The 19,174-nt window shown below is 41.7% G+C and overlaps 1 long non-coding RNA gene across 4 annotated transcripts in view; it reads left to right on the plus strand.

Annotated features, from left to right (window-relative positions):
• The window catches only part of LOC137150060 (uncharacterized), a 216,817-nt gene that overhangs the window by 161,279 nt on the left and 36,364 nt on the right, over positions 1 to 19,174 (plus strand). Inside the window, exon 5 of one of the 4 annotated variants that reach the window (XR_010918896.1) lies at positions 19,064 to 19,125. The exons of the other annotated variants lie outside the window; for them this stretch is intronic. This is a non-coding gene — a long non-coding RNA (uncharacterized lncRNA). The remainder of the gene's footprint in view (positions 1 to 19,063; positions 19,126 to 19,174) is intronic. 4 annotated transcript variants of the gene reach the window in all.

Genomic DNA, 19,174 nt, shown 5'->3' on the forward strand with positions numbered 1-19,174 from the left:
AAGAAGTACTAGAGACGAGGTTTTAAAACTGCAAATGTGTTTAATACAGCTGAGGTTTTGCATGAAAAAGGGGGCATTTATTTTTTAATTTTATATTTTGAATGGCATGAAACTATTGGTTGGCCTTAAAAATCCTCTGAGAACTTCATTCTAGAATAGGGAACACTGAGCTAAGTGAGTTACCCTAGGTCACTCCGTAAGTCTCTGGCAGAGCGGAAATGGGAACCCAGATCTCCTGAGTCCCCAGCCTTCTGCCATTAAGTGCAAGACTATGATGAAGAGAAGGTTACTCACCTGGTGCAAGAACTGAGGTTCTTTGATATTTGTGTCCCTGTGGTGCTCCACTTCAGGTGTTGGCGCATCCCTAAGGACGCACCGACGTGCTGGGATGCCCTGACACGAGAAGTGGAGCACCTGCAGGGACATCAATCTTGAACTTGTCCAGCTGTGCATAGATATATATGATGGGACAGGTCGTCATTTCGTCCTGTCTCCAAAACAGTCACTGAAGCCCCAAAGTATGAAGTTCAATTTCCTTTTGTCTTGCGAAAAGCAAGAAAATATGGTTAGTGGTTATTCAATATCCCCATCCCTTTGCAGAATCAAGTATTGTCACAACAGCTTTAAAGTCCTATGACACTCAGTCCCACAGGCTAAATATAAACTGCATAAAGTATTTGCCTTTAAATGCCAGAAAATTCATGTTAGAAAAATAAATAAGTAAAAGTGAACTATGCTAACCCCCTCTTGAGCCAAAACACTATTGCCTGTAGTGTGATGATTGTACTAACAGCTTTCTGAACATGTCTGTTCATGTTTGACATTTTGTACAAGACTCTTTTGCCCATTCCTGTGCAAGTCTGTTCAATTTAATCTCAGCGTTAGACTCTCAAAGTAGCCATCTCTCAGCGCTAGAGTCTCACCAGCCGGTACCAGGGCAGGCTTCAAAGTGCCTGTAATTGGTGTGTCATACTGGGCAGCACTAAAGTCAAGGGAAAAGAATGAGAGGACTGAGAGGAGGTCTAAATATTTATAGCTACACCAATAGCCACTTTCAGAGTGTTTACCTGCTGACAAATGCTCAGACCATGCAGCTACTTTTGGTGCATTAACCTTAATTCTCTGTGGGATGAGAGTCTGAATTAACATTTGATTATATTTTTAAGATCCTGGGGAAATGTTTGCATTAAAAGACACATGCGCGTGCACACCTATCCACTCATACAGCTGGGCACCTGACTGTTGGTGGCCTTTCTTTTCTCTGGGTCAGGCTCCCGCCTCTGTCACAGCTGCATAATATTTTTATAACGTAGGGTTTTTTATTTCTCTTACAAAAGGAGGAAAAAAGTCTTTTGTCTCATGACAGAGCAGAAGGTTAAAAGACATACATTTTGGAAGAACAAGGTAACTGAAAGGGACAGATGATAGAGTCTGACCAAGACTCATTTCCTTCTCCCAGGCTCAGACCTGTGTGACTTAGCAAGGTCTTTCCTTACTACTTACCTCTGGGGTACGCTGCAGGAGCCCCAGTCAATCCACTGACCTCTGCTTTCCCAGATCAGCTCTGCCCTGCACCATCACACAAACTTCTCTTCCTGCTTCACCCTCTCTTCCTGCTCTCTGCTATCCCAGCTCAAACTTGCCTTAAAATGCTACTGCTCTTCCTGACTTGTCTTCCCGTTCTGAATGCTGCACTCAAACTAATGGGTTGCGTCTTCCTTAACAGGTATTGTGGGAAGCATGGCTTTGACCTAGTTTTAAATCATAGAACTATTGATTAGCGGAATTGTCTGGGCAGCTAAGCAGCCTGTCTCCAGTGGGCTGACTGCTGTTCTGGTGCTTTCCTTTCAGTGTTTCGGAAACTGGAATTAAGCAGAGAAACTTCTGAAAATTAAGTTTGCATAATGATACTACCCAGAGCTTCTTTCACATTAAGAGACCAGGAGTATGTCTACACAGGGATAAAAAACCCATGGCTCAAGCTGCTGGGTTAAAATTTACTGTTTAGACATTCAGGTTTTGTCTCCAGCCCAAGCCCTGGGAGATATTCTTCCTGCCTGAGCCCAAACAACTACAGAGCAATTTTTAGCTCCAAAGCCCCGCAAGCCCAAATTGTGACCGGGCTCAGCCATGAGTTTTTTATCCCTAAATAGATTCTGGATTCATCAACTCCTTTCTTTTTCTCCATATGTAAAAGTAAATTGCTGGCAGGGCCAGAAAATAGCCTTTCGGGGACTGTCCTCTTCATTTTATGTGGTTTTACTTGTCCTTTGCCAAGTGTTCCCAAAATAAAACGTAGGCCTAAAAGCCTGCCCAGTTGACATTTCAGCATGATGTATGGGCTGGCAAGAGAGGCAATATTTTGGAATCTCTCTTGGCATTGTAAATAGTATTCAGCATGTACAAAGTTTTAAAAAATACAATTAACAGATAAGGGAGCCTGAGGTTTGGTTGGGCCTGAAAAGTTAGGTTGGCATAGCTATGTCAGGGAAGGGTGTGAAAAAACCCACACCTCTGACCAGCAGAGCTATATGGACTTAACCCACAGTGTAGATGCTGTCATGGCAATGGAAGAATGCTTCTGTGGACATAGATAACTTCGTTTCGGGAGATGGTGCTACTACATCGATGGGAAAATCCCTTCCATTGGTGTGGCTGTATATACTCTTCAAGATTATTGCCAGCATAGCTACGCTGACATAGCTGTGCTGGAATAGTCTCCATAGTGTGGGCACAGCCCGCCTTGTTATAACTGTCATTTAAATTTGTGCCAAAAACGGGTGTAAAACACTAGCAAATCAGAATGGTCCCAGTTCACCGCCACTATGCACTGGAGGTAATGACTGCAGGTGGGGCAGGACACAGGTGAGAATCAGGCCCACTATTTTAGCTTTGTCATTTTGGTTACCCAAGGAAGAGGGGAGATATAATGATAAATGTCAGTCAGTAGGTAAAAGTGCATGTCTTCATTTGAAAGTTGATTACTCACCTGAATGATATTGGGAACAAAGGATGTTGGAATCAATGTACAAAGGAGGGTAGGAGAGAGCCAGCTAAATTACTTTATAAAACACAATCTACATCACAACAGGAATACATTAATTTAGAAGAAAATTAGGAACCTTTCACTAACAGAATAATGAATTGTTACAAAGGTTTATCATATTAAATAAAAAGAAAGGCCTAATTGTGTTCATTAATTCACAGCCTTACCACTATTGTTGGGGAAAACTAAATGTGAACAAAGCAATAATCTGCCTCACATTCTTGGAAACCAGCGCTAATTCTGGTTATCCATTACCATTATTTCAGCACATCCCATTTTAATTACAATGAAAAACACACAGAATGAAAGACTCATTTCAGCTGAGACAAAGCTATTGCCTGCCTGTGCCAGAGCTTCTCAAATTCCGTTGTTGCCCCCTTCATATCAAGACCAATATACTGGCACAGAGAACAAATGGCTGGTTAATTAACAGTATCCAAAGTTTGACCTGCTTTCACATAGTTTATAATCTAATGGGGAATTTTCTCCAGAATTTAAATAGCACTTTTCCACAATATCAAGAACATTTTCCTCTAAACTTCCATCACTCTATCACCAAAATGTTATTTTTATTTAAAGTTCCAGAGGTGAGTTACAGCCCATGAAAGCTTATGCCTGCAGAAATTAAATTTGTTAGTCTTTAAATTGCTACAGGACTCTCATTGTTCTTGCTATTTTTATTTAAAGATGTGATTAAGGGAAGTAAGTGGAGAAACATTTCACTGATTTGTATTTTTTCAATGAAATGTCACCATTTTCTAACCAGTTCTAATCTGTCTCCCTAATACAAGGTCTAATATTGGCACCCATCGTGTAGCAACTGAGTACCACTCTAATAGTAAGAATAACAATGATATTTTTCTCGACTTCTTGCCAGCATGGAAGGATAACTTTTATGGCTTGTAGTTTGCAATTTTGCTTATAGCAAAGGTTAGAGTTTTGTTGTGGTGCTACAAGGAGAAAATATACTGTTCTGTCTTTGTGCTTAAAATTTAGACTGACATAGCTACGTTGCTCTACAGTGCAAAAAATCCACACCCCTGAGTGATGTAGCTATGCCAGCCTAATCCCTGGTACAGACACTGCTAAGGCAAGCGAAGACCCTTCTATGGACCTAGCTACCATCACTCAGGGAGGTGGTGTTCTCACATCAAGTGAAAAACACTTCCATCGGTGCACGCTGTGCCTACGCCATAGAGTTTTGCCAGCTTAATCATGGCATTGTAGCAATGCCGGTATAGTCACTGTAATGTGGACATGCCTGGAGTCTTGGTCCATTAATTGCTTTGAAGTTTTGGACCAAAGTCTTAAACTGGCAATGGAAGCAGATTGTGAGGGCCTGGAGCACAGGCTTTCAGGCCGAGGGTTTTTTAGTGTTTTTGTTCACTTTGATGATTTTTAGGCCTGTGGTGCAAATAATTTTTTTTTTAAACAATATATACCATTTTTTCCTCTCTGCTTGGTACCCTTCCTCTGCAGCATGGGCAACAGGTCATTTGCTGGTTTAGCTAGGGTATATGATGGATTGTATGTAACTTGAAGTCTTTAAATCATGATCTGAGGACTTCAGTAAGTCAACAAAAGTTAATGGGCCTATTCCAGGAGTGAAGGGGTGAGGTTTGTGGCTGGCAATGTGCAGGAGCTCAGACTAGACCAGTGTTCTTCATTGCAAGGTGCAGGAACCAGTGGTGGCTCCCAGACAAATTGTTTATATTCCTATTTTATTTTTAACATTTAGAATATGTACCGAGCCTATCAAAGTCCACTGCCTTTACACATCCCATTGCTCACATGGTATGATGTGCGCCAATAAGTACATCTAAGTATATCTGTTATACAATAACCATATCTATATAACCAGTATAATAACCGATAATATTACCATAGCAACCAACATAGAACTCGGAGTGTTCAACTGCTTGTGTCGTATATTATTTTTTGGCCCCAGTGAGTTACTGGAAAAAATGGATAGATTCTTATTTCCACTGATGAGAAAATTGGAAAGTGAAACAGGAGGAAAAGCAGATAAGGATGTAAGTGTGGATATTAATGAAACGAACAAAAGCAGATCTACAACAACTACAGAAAATGAGGCGGCTGGAAAAAGTAGCGGCCACGATAAGGCCAGATGGTTAATGTGTTAATTTAGTAGTTGACGTGGCTCTCACAATGAAAGTTTTTTGCCAGAGCGGCCCCCACTTGAAAAATAGTGAAGATCGCTGGAGATGATCATTATGGTCCCTTCTGGCCTTAAAGTCTCTGATTATGAAGGGCTATACCGATTACAGTTTACATTTCCTGATGCACTGGCATAACTATGCCCCAAGCCACATTGAGGGAGGGATAGACTCAAAGGTCTGTCCCCTCCCACTAACCTGCATGTGGGGAATATGTGGGAAATAGCTCTGTGGCGCCTTCTCTTCACCTTCTCCTGCCTCATGCTGAAAGCAGTAGTATAGCACAGAGGTGAAAGGGAGTTAAGGTGGAGCTGTCCTCTCTTCACCCTTGTGCTGATCCACAGTGTGGGCTGTGAGCTGGCCCTTAATTATTGAATGTAGAAGAGTGGGATCATTTAGATGAGTGAACGTACGATTGCAGGAAGTCTTGGGCAGAGTGGTGGAGTTCATAGTTAGCTCTGAATGTGGTGAGTTTAATGGTCGTTTTTTCTCCTCTATGTGGCATTGAGTGCTGTGGTCTTAATGTGTCTTCTGTCAAAATTCTGTGTCTCGCAGTGTCACTAGACTCATTTCAGTTCAGAATCCATCCTCTTCTAAAGCTCAGAGTTTCACATCAAGAAATGCCAATGCTACCCTGCTAGACTATGCAAAGAGCTGCTGTTTGTCCTAAAAAGAGAGAGAGAAGTTCAAATTATTATTTTAGTCCTGTGTTTATGGAGACGTCTAGGCCAAATCTCCAGCATCACATAGACAGAGGATAATATAGCAGACAAAGGATCCATTAGTGTCCTTGAAAAAGTCTGCATTGATAGTTCTGAAGGTTCTGAAACAATTATGTGCAGTAGAGCTACTAATATATCTATTATTTTGTTTGAAAGCATGCTTTATATTTTTTTATAAAAAGCCTTTCTGTGCAAGCTATGAAATTCCCTTGGGTCCTGACTTAGAAAGGTGCAATTTTTATCTGGTTCAAATAGCTTGGAAGTAGGACATGTGGTGGGCATAACTTAAGGCACAGAGAACGCTATAGGACATAAATGGGAGGCTGTGATGAAAAGACTGGAGGGGGCAAGGACAGCCATTTGGCAGAAGTAGTTGTTCTTAATGTACTTATTCAGGATTTTCTCTAATTTAAAGTTCTTGACTGAGCCAAATTCTGTTTGTGGTGGGGACTCTTTTCTGTCAGAGCAGTACAATGGAGATACCTCTGACTCACACCAATGGAACTGAGTTAAACTGTGTTCATTGGCTGTTATGGGGGCTCTGTGGAAAAGAAACCAATGCAGAATACACCAAGGAAGCACACTGAGCAATTTTTTCTGTAGAATTAAGCTTCTCTTGCTGACACACACAGCCTGATTCTGCTTTCATAATGTCGTAACTCAGGAGGCAGTGGTGCAAAACTGGTGTAACAGATAGGAATCAGGCCCACAATACAGTAAAGAGGTGCAGTGAACATATAAATAGCACACATGCAGTCTGGAGTAGAAACTTCAACCTCCAGCTCCAAAATCACTCGCCTGTGTCACTCTGTCTAAAGGAAAACTCTCCCAATGCTTGGTGGGAGTAGCGCTTCTTGCAGTCTCTCTGTGGGAAGGCCCAACTGATGATGTGCGTGCATGCAAAGTCAGTGCATTGCAACAAGACAATTGCACTGAACATTCTCACAAGCCAAGAACCAGGAAGAAAAACCCCAAAAGTTCCTGTAACAACATATGCTAAAAATACCACCTTACAAGTTGGACTTGATCAATTGGCAGCTCTGACTTTTATGCTACCCATCACAGAAGGATGGCATTTCTTCACTCACTGTACCCATCATGAGAGAGAGGCACAACCTTAATCACCACATCACTGCGATGCATGTCAGTAACTTTCTTAGGAAATGCACCACTCATGGCTTGCATGCACATCACTCTTGTAACTTGATGAATTTTAACCACTGGGCCAGAAACACCCATTCAAGTTGTAACTGTTGAAAGGCACCACTCAGGAAAATATAGCCACAAATCATCCCCCAAAATAAAAGGTCAGCCGGTATTAATTTAACTCCTTTACAGAACTCACTGGAATTAGCAATGTGTTCTTAAATTGCTTCTTGATTGAGGACATTTGTTTCATTAATCCTAAATAACCTGTGAACACCATTAAAGTCTAATAGAATAATGAGTGAGATTAGAGAGCCTGTGCACACATTGCACTACAGAAAAAAACAGGCTACTTGGTAGTCTACAAAAATTCACTCACAACAAGGGAGGCTCTGTACAGAGCCGAGAGCTAGAAGTGATCTGCTACTCGGGATGGCCACATGCAGGAAAACTTGGTCATGGTAATGACTCGGGGCAAGTTGTTAAAAGTGACCTTCATATCTCTATCCTCACACTTTTGCAGTTATAATTATTGGCCCCAGATAACTCCTTAAAAACAGACCTGTAACTTTAGCGTGCTGGAACTCTCTTTGAAAATCTGGTCCTTTACCTGACAGGAAGTTAGGCTAAGCCAGAGGCCAAGGTAGGAGGTGAATGCGGTACCATGATGTCACTTCTTCTCTTCACTGCCTGAGTCTGATTCTCTATTGTAAATAGCTACACAAGATGCAGTACATCAGGTGAAATCTCATTAAAAATGCTGCTATTCCAATTTGGTACCATTTTACACTGACTTCGAACTGGTGTAAATGTGAACGGGTGTAAATGACTACCCAAGGTGCAAGGCAACTGGGAATCCAGCCCCTCTGAAGCAGAAGCACGCTAGTCTAATACCATGAGAGAGAGGCTGCTCATACATTTCCTAGCAGGTTCTGAACAGTACAGAAAGCTAGGCTAGTAATGTTCTTGCATAACACTCTGTTCATGCAGCAGGCTCTACAAGAATGGACGTGCTTCCCTGGTCACTGGAAAGCAGCCACCTCAGGGGCAGAACACTCGGGGGCATCCATCCCACAGTGCACCTCAATGTTTTAAAAGAGAAGGAAAACGCCATGCACTCACCAGACTTTCCTGGGCTCTCTCTGTCTCTCTCTCTCTCTCCCCCCCCTTTGAGCATGACTGAATAGAAAAGGCATGTACTGGTCCACCAAAAAGATTTGGAGTTAAGGGTATCCTCCTCAGCCATTTGCAAAAGCAGCCAATCACCCCACTAGCTTATGATATTTTTAATGGTAATTTATTTCCCCCTCGCAGCCTCCCAAACCGGAGTTGTGGTGTTTTTCCCCCTTGTCTTCCATCTTGAAGCCCTGCACTCTGATTGCCAGCAAATCTGTCCGGGTTTGATAGCACTGAGACTGAGGGGAATTGTATAAGGTGTGCAGATATTTGCTAGTGTTGGCCATTTCAGGAGTGCCAGCTTAATGGTGCAGTATCATTTAATTTCCTCGTGCCATTTATATAGTTATTGCTTCTGTCTCTCCTCCATTTCTTCCAAAGAAAGAGGTCTTACAGCTTCTCAGATATCTGAATCTCATGCCAGTTTAGTCAGGCACTGCATCCAGATGAGCACATAACGTACGGTTAATTCACTGTTGGTATGACTCTAACCTTTGTCCTTCTTCACCTCATTTCCCTGACACATTTTGTCGCTCTGACCCACGGCACCATATCTAAATCAGACTGTAATTCTTCAGCACAAAGAGCCAGTTTTGTAATCTGTTCTGTAAAGCACCTAAGACTCTTTTGGGTGCAGTAAGAATAATAATGACAAGGTGCTTCCCTTTCCGTTTGATACAAAGACCCTGCAGAGGAAGAAATCGGAAGAAATGCTAGCTGAGAGGTTGCCACTTTAACTGACCCATGATCAACAAGATATTTCACTCTGCTTGTCTAACAGCTCAGGAGAGGCCCCATCCTTCCACTTTCACTCTCCCACCTCCCACACCTCTGCAGAATCGACACATTTGAGTTGATTGCCTCTGAATATTCTTCCACAGGTAGGGTCCTTTTTTTTTATGTCAAAAGACATGTTTTCAGCCCTGCAGGGGACAGACAGAATTACCATCTGGCCTCATGTTGAGTTATTAATTTAACCAAAAATTTCAATTTCAGATAGCCCGAGGTTAGTCTTCTGCATTGGCAGCACTCTCATCATTCCAAAAGTGTCCCCAGAAATAACCTTTGCCTGCCTCATTACCTTTTTGCATGCATAATAGCATCATGTACTGTAGGATTAAAATAAGCCTTGGTATAAAATGGTGCACAATTGTGCATAATATTTTACTGCGGTCCCCTCACCTGCTCAGAAAATAACAAACCATTCGGCACAATACGTGTTGCTCAAAGATTATCAGTAAAACACACAATATTGTTTTTGTTTGTTTTGTTTTTTATGGCCACATCCTTTTGCACATCTGTAATCCCTTTAAGACCCTATTGGTTTTTGTTTTTTGGGGGGGGTTAATGAGGCTATTTGCAAATCCTCAGTCCTGGTATATAAGTCTGCAGCCAGTATTTGAAAGAAAAGTCATTAGTGAAAGAATAAATCCAAGGAAAAATCACCACATATTCCTCTTTGCATGTTAATATTTTAATTTTTAAAAGTTTCCGTTTTTATTCTGAACTTTGAGATCTAGAAAACATAAGTACAGGAGGCTGCATGATTCTGTATTACAAATCCATACTTTAAAAAATCTTCTGTGATCAGATTGAAGACCCATGATGCTTTCATGGGAAAACTTTGTAAATCAAGCCATTTATTTTGGTTTCTATGCTCTAATGCATTTATCTTCCCTGGATTATTCGTAGTATTGTCTTTTCCATAAACACAGGATATATGTTGCTTATTTCCTACCCTGCCTCAGTTCCCTGCGTCTGACATTTTTTTTGTAGATGGCTAGCAGAAGACAGTGGGGATGAATGGTTAAAAAGTTGCTAGAAACAGACAAACTTCTAAGCAATAAAGAAGCAAATGTTTTCACATAATTAGTGGGGATATGTATGTATATCTTAAGTGGGGGGAAAGAGAGGGTCAGGGAACTGGGGAACATATTTTCAAAAGTGCTCAACACCCACAACAGGGGCCAGATTTTTCAAAAGAGCTAGGCTTCTAATTAGGACCTAAATAAAAGGCAAGATTTTTCGAAGGTGGCTGGCAACTCTGCGTCCTCAAAAACTGTAATGACAGTGCTGTGTATGCTGATGTATGGGTACTGTGCTGCTTGGACTTGCTGTGCTCCTCTTGCGTGCTGGTGAAGGCTGTTCTTCCACCAGACTGGGAAAAAATTGGACCCAAATGAAAGGTTTTGTTTTGACAACATTGAAACATTTTTGTTTTGTTTGTTGACCATTTTTAATGTTTTAAATTATTCTGAAGTACAATTGGAGGAAACTTTGAAACAAAAACATGTTTTTGTTTCAAAGTTTGAAGTTTTGAGCCACAACATCAAAATGTTTTGTTTAGAAAAATATTGAAATGTTTCCTGATTCCTAGGCCAGAGCTTTAAACACAAAACCATCCGTCCTCCTTTTTCCCCGTAGCTATAGTGTACTGTGTATTTTGATACATGAACACAGGCTTATTTTTCCCCTTTATCTACATTTGAAACATTTGGGATCCTTTTCTTTATTTTCTCTTGATGATGATCTCATTTTTCCTTTCAGTAATGACTCTAAGTGCTGGCTTTTCCTAAACAATAAAGATCCCATTTTCATGCAAATGTCCCTTGGTGATAACAAAATTGGGTGTGGGGGGAAATTGGCAGCCCTGAAATATTCACAGAAGCGGGAACGTTTTCACACAGAGTGGATTGGTTTTCTTTCAGACCTTTCCATGTGGCATCTGCAACTCACTTAAGCATCAGGGAAAACAAAGGCCTTAGAGGTTAAGTCTTCAACATGGACACACCATCAGAGTCGATCAGTGTAGAGTGTCACCTCTATCCATCTATATTGCCAATCTGTAGAAGCTTGACCTGCTTCTGCAGCGCTGTTGGATGTCTTCCATTGCCCTTGGAGAAGAGCAACTCCTCTAACCCTCCCCGTAGTGTACAAAGAGTGAGAGAGCACTCTGCCCCTTCTAAATCCTTTAAAGTCATAGAATCGGAGGTTTCATCTTTAGAAAGCTAGGAGGTTACAGCCAAAAAAGTAAGGACAAGACAGCAGTTGGAGCACAAGGTTAATGCCAGCACCGTATTCAGCCTCAGTGTGGTGGTGGTTTGCTTGGTGACCCGGGCGAACCACTATCCAGCTAGGACAGGAAGCACTGTGGGACAATGTAAATGGAACACTCCTACAGCTGCACACCCTCACCCCGCTGGCTCCTCTGCTGTTTCTTTAGCAAGTAAACTGTACGGTGCCCCTACTAAACCACTCTGTGAGGGTTAATTTAATTATTGTAATGTTTGGCTACATGATTCACATCCAGCATCCCCAACTGCCCAATACATTGTTTCCTTAAATTGTCCGCTTCATTTTTCATTGCCAGCGTTAATCTAATGGATGCATTAGTCACATTTTAAATTTTGTACCTTAGAGATTTGCAAAAAATTGGGATCTCTCTTCTCTATCCGAGAGATTAATGAAGCTTCACAGCACCTTTCTGAGATCATTGATACAGTAATAGCCCTTGATTATGTTTTCTCCATTTTACAGATTGGCAAACTGACAGGGAAAATGTTGAGTTACTTGTCCAAAGTGTCACAAGAAGTCAGTGAAAGAGACAAGATTGGGAACCCTACATCTCCATCCATAGCTTGAAACACTTTGTTCTCATCCCTTGCCAGATTCTGGACACTAGCCTTATTAATTACAGTTAAATTGAGAGAGGCATTGAAGCAGACAGTTCAGTTCCAATGTTTGTGCCTCTCTGCCTCATATTCACGTACCAGCACATCCTGGTGAAAGAGAATTTAGTATCATATGTAGCATGCAGGGTGATGATGATGCTTTGTTACCATCATTAAGCAGTAAAAGGAAGGTAGGCAGGCAGCCTTAATGGAGTACCAAGTCTGTTTCAATCAACATAAAAATAGCTCCAATTATATGAGTTTTAAGCTGGGTATGCCTTATTGGATGCACCCTTCTTAGAATGTATCTTACCTTTCCTTCTAGTCTCTGCAGCCTGGCTTCCATGGCGGCTTTCTGTAAAGGGAGCTAAGGAGGATTCTACTGGAGGAAAAGGCTTTGTTTATCTGTTTAAACCGTCAGTGGATGGAGGATCACGGATCTGAAAGAGATTCTACCTTTGTATTTGTGTGGGTGCTGGTTTTCATCACTGCCCCCTAGGGAACCAGATCTAGGAAGAAAATTGGTACTTGAGCTTGACAGGATACTGGGAAGGTGTTGGCTCAGTTTTAAAAGAGAATCTCTGGGCTGAACTAGCTTGCTTTTTCTTTTTAAATCTTTAAAGAAATCAAACTAGAAAAGAAAACTGATATTGAGGCCAAGCGTGATGCTAACAGGGAAAAAGCAAACACCATTCATTGGGAAGATAGCAGCCACTGCCAAAAGAGATGAATGGTCCATCTTGCCAGTCATCCTTCCTTAAACTTTGGCCTGTACAAGATGTTTCACATGAAGGCCAAGAGACAGTGTTACCTTCTGCTGACTCTGAAATCCGATATGGTGCAAAGGGGGCGAGAAATCTCTCTCAAAATACCCAGTTAGGAATTCAGTGTGAATGAAATTCATCCCCTTTAAGGAGAGCCAGCACCACTTAATGCCTTTCCCAGGGGTTAACTGGTGCATGGGGTGAATATCATCCTTTATGCCCACAAATACAGGGATGTGACAACCCATAACTTTTATCTTTAATGAGTTTCTTTTAAATGTATATAAAAATACTGACTGTTTTCACATGCAACATAGAGTTTTATAATAATCAGTGCAAATATTAGCAAAACGAATGAATATGAAGGAAAGAACAAAAGCTAGAAAAGAGGTGTTTAGGAGTGAATAGAATTAAATAGTGTATTTTAACATAAAACTGGAAGAATCTCTGCATTGCCAGTTTGTTCCACATTGCCTTGCAATCTATATGTTACCCTCTGCTACAGAACTGTTTCAATTAATTTGATCCATTCTTCTGTGCTCAGTTGTGCCTGGTGTAATTTTTGTTCTAGCTACACTATGGTGCAATTATGTGGATGCTGTTCTTATTCATTATATAAATGCATGTTTGTAAAATGCATGTTATCTGCTGGGCGGAATCAATTTAACAATTTCACCCCCTTTACAATGGCTGTGTCTGTCTCCACAGTGAGTTGTTGCCTTTTATTATGCCTCTCTTTAAGTAGTTACTTTCTTTTGTGCACAATGCTTTCCTATTGAGTTCCTCACTGCTGTGCAACAGACAGGGCACTTCGTAGCTGCATTTACGTGGCAGTCGCTGATGTCTTTCCTAGCTGGTAATCAGTGCAGCACCCCAACGTAGCATCTTGGCTTTTTTCCCTTTGCATTGGGCCCTTTCTGTAGAGGTGTTTCTGGTTTACTGTTCTGGCCAATCACACAGGCTGTTCAGTGGAGCCTGCAGCATTGGAAGGACATGGACTTACAGCTTTGACCAAGCCTGTGAGGCTATCCATATGTTGCTTTGCTGCTACTCAGTTTCTGATTGACGAGGGAAGATTGCCTGGGAGTTGGGCAAATATTTGCAGCTGCTCCTATCGGGGGATAATTCGGAAGAGTTGCCTAATGAAGTCAAAAAGTTAATTTGTAGCTGCCAGCTGTTGAAATAGGAGTTATAGAGTCCTGGCAAAGTGCTGGTGGGAGTGCAGCACTACCAAGCAGAGCAAACATACAGGGGACTTGCCATAAACCCTGTCAATGTAACCAGTGGAGAAACCCAGACAGCTGCCAGGTATCCTCTTGGAAAAGAGATAATGCACATAATAGCTATGGGTGGCTCTGGTTTTAGGATTATTTTTGACTCAGGAGAATACAGGACTGTTGGCTTTTCTGCTCTGGCAAAAAGTATTTAACTTCAGTCTTGCACCCTCCACAGCCGGCTTGTGCTGGGCATGAAGAGCTTCTGTTACTACACAGGGAAACAGATAAAAGTAACAACGTGATTAATTTTCATTGACATACGTTAGTTTTGGGGTTTTTTTTTTTCCTGCCCTGCTGGTGTGTGAGGCCTTGCCCTGCACTGGAGATTTGCCCCAATTTCAGCTACCAGCAACATCCATCAATACTTTAAACCTGGGCTGAGCTGCACCAGTGCACATCATGACTTACAGGAATTTATTCTGTGTACATTAGGCGTGTATTCTAGAGCAGACACACTGTAGGATTTGCCTTGATTTCAGCCATCAGAGGCCAGACACCAGTATAGGCTTTAGAGTCCTTTTATCCATCAACTGGACAACCCTTCACTGGCACCTTCCCTTTCTTTCTCCTTGGGGGATAGAGAGTGGCAATGACTGTATGTATATTCCACAGGAGAATTATTTCAGACAGCCAAAATACAGAAAAGTCAAAAACTATTCTGCCTTATAAACCATATTTAGTCTTCATTGACACTAATTACACTTTGCCATTTACACAGGCTTTGGAGATACTTAGTCATCACAATGCACCATGGAGGTAGCTAAATTATTGTGCACAAACCCAAGGTCACAGTACCTGAAACAGCATTAAAAACAACTGTTCCTGATTCTCAGCCCTGTATGGACCACACACACCCTGCCCTCGAAAAGGGAGTCAGTGGGGTCTAGTGGACTGAATACTGAACTGAGATTCAGGAGACCAGAATATCCCAGTGAAAGGGACTTAAGAGACATAGGTTCAATTCCCTGTTCTGCCACAGGCTTCCTATGTGTCTATAGGCAAATCACTTAGCCTCTCTGTGCCTCAGTTCTCCATCGGTAAAATAGGGATAATAGCACTGCTCTCATTAATTAAAGATTGTGAGGTACTCTGCTACTATGGTGATGAAGGCCATAAAAGTACCTACAATGCATACATATGCGTAGACCCACACACTTCAAATCCTGACAGGGGGAGCCGAGTATTTAAGCTACAGTTGCAGTACAGCAGAGCTTACTTCTTTCTGTGCAAGGAGAATCATGTCAATGGCTGAGACCTGGGCTTCCAGTCAGCATTTAATCATCCACAAACACCATTTATTACCTCCTGTAATCCTGCACCAGGAACCTTTTCTTAAATGTACAGTAACTAATTTTTATATATTACCTCACCTGCCTGCATCCTGCCTTTTTTGCTGAGTCTTCGATCCTGCACTGCTACAGTGCAGCCAAAAAGGAGTGCCTGGGTGTTAAACAGTATGGTGATGGGAGCATTAGAAATACCTGTTATGAACAGATCAAAGTCAGATGTCCCATAACCCTATCCTCTTCTTTGCCAAACTTTCCTTAGGTCCAGTCTTTATTTCATACTTGATTGGCGCACAGTTGAGTTTCACAGTCTCTCTGACCTGGTGCGTGATTAGCTATTTTCTTTATGGACCCAGTGGCCAGTGAAACCACTTATGGGGCAGGGATTCTTGTAGGGTTGTATTCACTTCCGGGCAAAGGAACCAGTGCAAGGGCTAGGAACCACGTAAGCCTCCAAAATTACAGGAATATCCAGAGTTCTTATAGTAAATACTAAAAAATAACCATTTTAGAAAGGATCTAAACCCAATTGTTCTTGGGCGTGAGCCAAACTCCAATTAATAGGGATTAGGAGGAGGCAGGTTACGGCATAAATAACCTTCCTTGGACGTTCCTTTGAAGCAGCTGCTCCTGACGATTGTTGAGACAGGATATGGGGTTTGAGAGGACCAATCTGATCAGCAAGGAAGTTCCTCTGTTCCTAAAATAGGACTTACATGGTGTATAGGTCTTGTGCTGACCCTCAAGGGGTGATTTCACCTTCAAATCCTAAACCCAACTATATGGATTTACACTGTTTAGAGAGGGTTTTGAGCACTGTTTTGACACTGGAAATAATCCAGGACTAGATGGTAGCATTAGGGAAACCTCTAATTGCCCCATGCTATGCTCTGTTCTTACTGTAGTGATGTAAAGGTGCTTGCAGCCCAGATGCTCATGCTGGTGTGTTGAGTAATCCAAATAGGCCATTTCTGCTCAATTGCTCTAATTTATTATCCCACCAAATAGGTATTGTGAATGCTAATGAAAAAATACCTATCACTCCTGCCCATGTCATTCTGTTTTATGACCTTATTAAATCGTACACTTTCTTAGCATATAGTGACAATTACTGGAGTCTAGGACAGAACTCCTTCAATGCACCAAGCATGGCGTGTACACTTTTCCTTGTCACTGCTACAGGCTGAATGATTTAGGCCAAATGAGCAGCCCAGAGTGATATTTTTATACCCTTGACAGGATTATATAACTGGAGAAAGGCCATTAACAAATACAAAGGAATAAGCAGAATGGAGAAGGCAGGTGAAAAATGGGAAAGTAAATCTTTAGAACTGTCACTTCATAATAAAATACCTTCATGTTAAGATTTAATGAGCTGGTTATCCCGCTAAAGAGAGAGGAAAATACTGTCATCCCACATTTCCCAAGGATTTTCTGCACAATATGCATCCACTTACCAAGATGAGATTAGGGATCTACATACACACACACCCCAAGCAAACAGGCTCTCTCCCCTTATTAGAGTAATATCTGTGTCTCTAAACAAAGCCCCATACTGAAGCCTCAGTCTCGGCAGACAAACAATTAGACCAAAACTTGGGTGCTCTCTATAATGACACAGGGAGAATAGAAGATTTATGTGCAAATGACCTCATTTTATTTTTATATATTTCCAGAAAGCAAATGTTGCTTCCTTTTCAGCATGTGAGTTTGTTTTGTAACTGTGGTGCTCTTTTCAGTCGCTATTCCTCAGCTGCCCCTCTCATTAATTTTTTGGGAGAAATAGGCCTAGTGGCATGTGGGACTGGAAGCCGAGAGGCCTCATTTACACGTGGGCTATGAACAAGATTAAAAAGGGTTTTCACTAATAGGCGTCTGTGAGGCATCTGAGGCATTCCATTATTTAGGCCAAAAAACTAAAAGGGTCTGACATGAGGAGGTAAAGTGTTGTTGGTTTTGTTTTAAAGGGCCTATTCTAAAAAAATGAATTTACAACATGGCCCTGGCACTGAGCAACTCCTAAAACTGACATTAAACAAATAAAAACAAAGTCAATCTTTCCTTTTTAAAGGAGAAACAAGCAAACAAGAAACAGCACAAAACCTCGTACAGGACAGATTGGGATTTATTCAGTTGAAGTGAAATTAGTCTGTGGTGTTTGTAACGGAGAGGAGTCCTCTAAAGAACTGCCTCCTGTCACAACAGAAGGGATCGAGAATTTGAGTAAGCAACCAAATGGCCCGCACGCAAACAGAAGTCAATCTTCCCCGTGTCCCTCTTCCACAGCCAAAGCTGCCCTGCTCACCAAACATTCTGTGATGGCTTCGCAAACAGCTGCTTGGAACAGAGTCTTTGACTCTCCACCGTGGAGACTTGTGGAAATTCTACGTCAATCATGAATCACGGGGGGATCATTTAGTGGACTATGCAAGTGACCACACATGCTATAGCTGTGAAAGCAGCTCATTTCTTCCCGTTCGTTATTCCTCTCAGGCTCCAGGGGGACAGATGGAAAGCTCAGTCTCTGCCTCAGCTGCTCTTCACATCAGCTATCACTCTTCCCTTGAACATATTCTTACTGTGTTGTATGCTCAACACTGTGCTGTCTTTGTAGGGGGACAGGAGTTAACATAAACTACAGCAAGGACAGTATTTCAGAATTCAGAGTAGTAGCAGAAATACAACACTTCTACTGGATGTAGGCAGTAATCTTTGGACCAGGTTTACTGCCATTACTAAAATATTTCACTCAGTGGGGATTTAAGAACATTGAGATCATTCCATATTTATGGGCAAATATTTCAGCCTGGACATTGGTTTTCCTCAGCTTAATTTCAGGATCTCCTTTAAATGGCATCTCTGATACAGTACTTAGCCGTATTGTTATTCCTTTATGTTTTAATACTGGAGCTGGTGTGGAGATAGCTTTTAAAAAAAAAAAATTAACAGGATTAAAAAAATAATTTGAAAATTGAAAAATTTCAACCTGCTCTATTTAGCATCCTCCAATCAGCTTATAACCAGTCATTTAGTCCTTTCCTTGTGTGGCAAATACTAGTTTAATTTCCTGCATTTTCAGTACAGCACAAACTAACATGGCTTCCCTTCCATTAAATTCCTTCATTGCTTGTCAACAGTACAAATCCGAGGATAGAGTTGGTAAATTAACGGGAGCTCCCTCTAGTACATGGCTGGCTGGCTCTGCAGCAGTGGGTGGCTTTTTTCTGCTGTGGATTTTTCAGTCACGTATTAAAGAAATTAGAAAAGGAAATTAGAGGAAGTTAAGAGGATATTGCTGAATGGAGTGTGGCATGTAGTATGGTTTGTGGCAGTGAAGAGGCAGGATTTAGTTGTAATGCATAGAAAAAAAAGGAGCCTCTTATGAGGCTGCTGATCACAGACCAACTCAAAGGTTCACTCTGGCTCTCAAACTCCTCAGTGTCTTCCTAAGTCTCGGACAGTACCATGCGGTCTTGAAAAAGGGACAACTTATTACACCTACTCAGGGTACTCAAAACTTTCCCTTCACTCCCCCACTGATCTCTACTGTGTGTTGCGTATATTCAATGCCGTGTCCTAGCAAAGTAGTTAATAGAGCACATCTCACTCCAGCTGTGTCACGTGCTTAGCTTTCGGAGGCTGAAATGCATTGGCTAATCGGGATCAATGGGGCCCTCAACATATTAAATAAAGGTTATTAGTTGTGTGCATTCCAGTTTATGGTCTCCCTGCAGTTTTAGGGTACTTATCTTCCTCTGGCAGTGCCCAAGGCTCACCCCGCTTCTATTCTCTTATTAGATGGATCAGCGGTGCATCATGCCTGAGCCTGCGCGTTAACATTCCATGGGAGTTTGAGACAGGTATCTACCACCAGCATATGTTTTAATCAGCCTTAATACTCCAACAATT

Source organism: Emydura macquarii, unplaced genomic scaffold, assembly GCF_026122565.2.
Source record: "Emydura macquarii macquarii isolate MOO-44397 ecotype Brisbane River unplaced genomic scaffold, CSIRO-AGI_Emac_v2 contig_113, whole genome shotgun sequence".
NCBI classification, from domain to species: domain Eukaryota; kingdom Metazoa; phylum Chordata; order Testudines; family Chelidae; genus Emydura; species Emydura macquarii.